We start from the raw sequence: 5,829 nt of genomic DNA, 5'->3' as shown, positions 1-5,829 counted from the left end.
AATTGAACCCAGGGTCTTGTGCATGCTGAGCACATACTGTACACTGAACTACACCTGGCTTCGTCTGAACTAGTATTCCCCAAATCCACATGGGCATCAATATGCATCCAAGTGAAAGGGAACGCTGGCTGGCTGATCTTGAGCAAGTGACACTATCTCTGGGCCCAGCTTCCTCACTTATGAAGTGAAGGTTGCAAATTAGGTTCTCTTTATCTACAGAAATTTTTGCTGAAGTAGAACATAAAGGATCACAAATCATAAATGTATGATTTATTTTTTTTTAAATTGGCAACTGGGTTTTATTTAAGAATTTCTGGTTTTTCTTTCTTTTTTATTGCTTTTATTTTTAAATACATGACAGTAGAATACATCACAATTACACATATAGAGCACAATTTTTCATATCTCTGTATATAAAGTATGTTCACACCAATTCATGTCTTCATACATGTACTTTGGATAATGATGTCCATCACATTCCACCATCATTGCTAACCCCCTGCCCCTCCCACCCCTCTGCCCTATCTAGAGTTTGTCTATTCCTCGCATGCTCCCTCTCCCTACCCCACTATGAGTCAGGCACCTTATATCAGAGAAAACATTCGCCATTTGTTTTTTTGGGATTGGCTACCTTCACTTAGCATTATCTTCTCCAACTGCATCCATTTACCTGCAAATGCCATGGTTTTATTCTCTTTTATTGCTGAGTAAAATTCCATTGTGTATATATGCCACATTTTTTAAATCCATTCATCTTTGAAAGGCATCTAGGTTTAAATGTATGATTTATTGCTACAAATGTTTATAAAGAACCACCTCCCAGGACTGGGGTTATGGCTCAGTGGTAGAGCACTTGCCTGGCATGTGTGAGGCACTGGGTTTGATTTTCAGCACCACATATAAATACATAAATTAAATAAAGGTTCATTGACGACTAAATATATTTAAAAAAAGAAAAAAGAAAAAAAAAAGAACTACCTTTCAGTTCAAGAAGCAAAATATTTTCAGTATCCCATAAACTCCTACAAAGGTAACACTACTCTGATTCTGGCCTAGCACTATGTATTATATAAATGGAGTCAATGGTGGCTTCTTTCTTTTTCTTTTGGCACTGGGGATTGAACCCTTGGGTGCATCACCACTGAGCTATATCTCTATTCCTTTTTATTTTTTATTTTGAAGCACTCTTGTTAAGTTGCTGAGACTGGCCTTGAACTTGTGACCCTCTTGCCTCAGCCTCCTGAGCTGCTGGGATTATAGGTATGCACCACCGCAGCTGGCTGATAGCAGGCTTCTTTCATTCATCATTGTTTGTGAGATTCATTCTCCATGTGTTCCTTCAGTCTCATTGCTGAATGCTCTGTTGTATGAATATACAGTTATTCCTGCATTCCACTCTTAAATCATATGAGTTGCATCTAGTTTTTGCTATTATAAATAGCACAGCAGTGGAGATTCTTGGATCCATCTTTTGGTGAATATACTTATGGATTTCTGTTGTGTTCTGGGGATGTAGAAAAGTTCGTTTTCTACATGCCCTTTGGGGATCTTTCCTGATGAAGAACCAAGTACCATCGTGGGAACACATATCCACTAAGTAGGTTTTCCAAACTAACCAAAGACTCACTGCTGTTAAAACTCAATCAATGTCTTGGGCTGGGCTGGTCAGTTCAACATCTTCTTGAGCCCAACCTCTCTGATGGGTAACCATGACAAAGGAACATGTATCCACACCCACATAACAGGACCTGCTTTCACAGAAAGCTAGGTAGTAGGTATCCTTCAAGGATGGCAATAAATTGCATTTGTATGGCCAGGTAAGGTCCAACTCCCAGGAGCCTGTAGGGTAGGCCAGAGCAGCTCAGGGAGCTCTGGGAAATATGCACTTCACCGTGATCCACTTCACAGCCAGAGCTCTGAAATGAATCTGTCAACAGTCAATCTAGTTCATCTGAGTGCTTCTCCTAAATGTTAAGTACCTGGTAGATGTTCAACATAAATAACCATAACAGTTTAGGGGCAAAAAGATCCTGTCATACAATTTTGAAATAGAAAATTTGCCCTTTCAGCAAGTTTTCAGAAAATAGGAAATTTCTTCAAAGTAAGCACTTTACAAATGCTATTTAAAAAATGAGGTTTGGATGGAACTATGAGAACTGTGCTCCTCAAAGTACAGTCCACAGACTGGCATTGCATAAGCATCATGTAAGAGGTTGTTAAAAATTAATCTTATTTTTAAATTAATTATTGTGGCTGGGTATGGTGGTCTATGCCTATAACCTCAGTGACTCAGGGGGCTGAAGCAGGAGGATTGCAAGTCCAAGGCCCCCCTGGGCAATTTATGGAGACCCCGTCAAAATAAAAAAAATTAAAAGGGTTGGGGATGTAGCTCAGTGGCAGAGTGCCCCTGGGTTCAATCCCTAGTAACACACACACACACACACACACACACACATACACTCACACATATACTGACACATACACCCACAACTAACACTGAGTCCCACTAATATGTATAATTATAATGCATTAATAAAAAAATTTTAAAATGATTAAATTAAAAATTTTTAAATATTTCAGGCCCCATTCCAAAAGCAGAATCCCTTGGGTGAGGTCTGGAAATCTGTATTTAACAAGATCAGGTGGTTGTCAGGCACTACAAAGTTTGAAACTATGTTCATCCCTCCTGCATGAGGGTCCCCATGCTTTTGGGGAGACAAGAGCCTTTTGAAACAGATAAAATGATCCTAACATTTACCCAAAAACTGCTCTGCTGGTTCTGGGACAAGTTCATTTTTTAGATCTTGGCCTCAAGTGGACCTTGCTTCTTTCCTGGGACACCACTGGTTGAATTAAATTGCTCACAGTTTTGTCTTTGTTGAGGATTGTGCCTTCTCAGTTGACCCCTTGTTGAGACAGCCCTCTGTGGTCTACTACATGTCACTCTAAATGCTCTCTGAAAACCTCCTTTGTTCTCATCAGCCATCCACTTCAGAAGTGGTGGTGTTATTTTGAGGCAGGGTTTGAGATGTCATATAGAATAAAGCTATGATTGTATTGAAAACCAGGAGAGGATAAGCAGCTAACACAAACATGAAGAAGGCCCAAGCACATGTTGTACCAGGGTAGAGAATGACAGTATGCTCCCTTGGGACTGCTTTGTTTCTTAGGTCTGGGTATTCATGCACAGAGCTGATAGGCTTGCTGATGAGGTTTATAGGGTTCCAATTTGGACCCCTAAAGGGATCAGCTTATATGTCTACTATTCCATGTGGATGGGAAGGCCCGATGCAATGTTTGTGGGTACTGGTGGCATTGGGGACCTCCTCATCCTCCAACATCTTCATCAGAGCTCAGCCCTAGAAATCCAAACTCCTGTTCCTAAATTCCACCCAACACCACAGCCTTTTGCTCTGATACAGAAACTTCACATGCTTCCTCCTCTCCACCATGTTGTTTTAAAAACTTTTAATGGAAGTTGAATAATATGCTCTGGGACACTTTTGTTATTTTAGTGACAATTTCCCACCACGAAAAAACACTTACATGCAACAGGAAATGGAGAATGTGAAAAGACAGGCCTGGGCTAAATTTGAATGGTGGAAACTTTCTACCAAAATATTTTCCATAGAAATTCACTTTCTTTAGTTTTGATGACTACCCACTAGATCATTGTGGCTAGATGCCACTGACCAACCAGGAAATTGGAAAATAAATAAAGAAACCGAGAAACTGTTTCATATGGCCTTTTAGAAACTGTTTTTTTGTTTGTTTTTTGGTTTTGTTTTTGAGTGGGAGCATAGAAAAGCCACATTCTGACCCAAACTGATCATACAGAGTTTGGGGTACAGCATATTTAATTACAAAAACTCTATAACTGTTATTTCATAAGACTACTGAAAACTTAAGGGAAAGGAAAGGACACTCAGGGGACAGGGCAGAGGAGCTGAGAGTGCACTTTCTGCAGCTCTGGAGGGCAAGTAAGAGTGGAGCTGCCTGCCTCCCCTCCCCAGAGTCCCAGATGTGGAACACCTGTGATATTTAAATATTATATGCAGTATAATCATATAATACATAATAAAATTATATATAATATTACTACTGCTAATATGCTAATATATAAGCTCTAGATTAAATTTCCAACCTATGTTAATGCATGTATGTCAATTTCACTGAAATATTTGAAGAATTGAAAACTGAGGACTTAATGGGTTAACATTTAGGGAGCATCTATTCCAGGCCAGCCTCCTCCTAAGACCATGACACAGTGAACCCTATTTAACTCTCATACCTACCTTTGTCAGTATGATGACCTGCTCTCCATCTTCTCCCTTTATAGTTTAGGAAACAGGTTTGTTGAGATTAACTTGTGGTCACCCACTTGTAGTGATTAAGCAGAAATTCAAGTGTGGATCTCTTTTCACTCAAAGTTCTGTGGTAAGATCTCTATTAAGGTGGCCTGGTTGTTAAAATAAATAGCACCATTTGACAAGAAAAATCTGTTGTATAACTATAGAGCACTCATTTCTAGTTATATGTATGCTATTTATCTTAATGATGATTCAGAAGAACAGATACTAGGGTCTGTAAATAGCTCTTGAACTTGAAAGAATTAAGTTTTACCCAACTCCAAGAGAACAAGACATTGGCATTCCTCTGAGGAATGCAGCATTTAAAATTGTTGCCAGTGCCCTCTGAATCCATGTTCCCTAACCAAGGGAGATCCTTACAGGAGAAATAAAGATGACAGCTAGGGGACATAGTATGGGTCCAACCCTATGGCTTCCAAAGACATAAGGGAAGGTCTTGGAAGCTCAGTGAGTCGCTGACTGATATTTTGGTCCATTTGAACACTGCTTTTTTTCCTCTACTTGTTTCTAGAGGAAACAGTACGGTAAAGACTTTAGTGAATCCCACTTGAGATCTGTCACCACTTTTTCACAGGCAAACCCAAGAGTGTAGGAATGGATGGGGAAAAATACCTTCCACTAAACAACCCTACTCATGACTTTGCTGGAGGGATGAATGGGTCTGTAATGACTGGCCTTACAAACTGAAGCTCCAGAGACAGGTAAGGTGAAAAAAAAGGTGTGAATTCACACCCCAAAGAGCTGGAAATAACGTCTTGACTATCTTTACCTTGCCAGCAAAAAAGTTAAGAATGTAGCTCAGCCAAAGGCAAGGAAACATGAATGTATGAAAAATATCTTGAACCTCATAGTTTTTGCAAAAGATCATTTGGCCCAAAGTGTGAGTTTCAGAGCCATAAATCATTTGTAGCACACACTTTTTTCTTTATTGAAAGATGCTCAATCTCCTGAGATTTCACTTTACATAAAACTGGCATAGCTCAGAAGCGAGATGGCATGAGAATCTATCTCAGCGTGACTTGGAAGAAACCCCCACACTCCTCCTGAACTCTGTTCTAGATTCCCAACCCCATGTTCTCTAGCTCCTCTAAGCCTCATAAATCTTTGTTACTCCTATGATACGCACTGTAATTCTTTGTATTTTGGGTTATTTCTGCGTGGGCCTTAGGGGCCAAAAGACCCTGATTCACTTGAGTGCCTCCAAAGCCCTTAACCCACAGAGAGGCTGCCGGTGGGCACATCAGTAAATACGGGTGGAATGGAACAGGATCCTCCAACGTCTTCTTCCACCTTGGCTTTCCGTTAAACATTGCTCTGAAGCTGCGTGCAGCCTCCGCAAGGCCTGCCTCCCGTTGGCGAGGCCGGACACTCGGAGGATAGGGCAGAGGGCTGAAGGCTCACTTCCTGCCGCGCGCGGGCGAGGGCGGAGCTGCCCGCCTCCCTCCGCACTCGTCCCTCC

Source organism: Marmota marmota, unplaced genomic scaffold (genome assembly GCF_001458135.2).
Source record: "Marmota marmota marmota unplaced genomic scaffold, marMar, whole genome shotgun sequence".
NCBI lineage: Eukaryota > Metazoa > Chordata > Mammalia > Rodentia > Sciuridae > Marmota > Marmota marmota.
The sequence above is the reverse complement of the archived record's forward strand: the minus strand, read 5'-3'. Positions refer to the sequence as shown.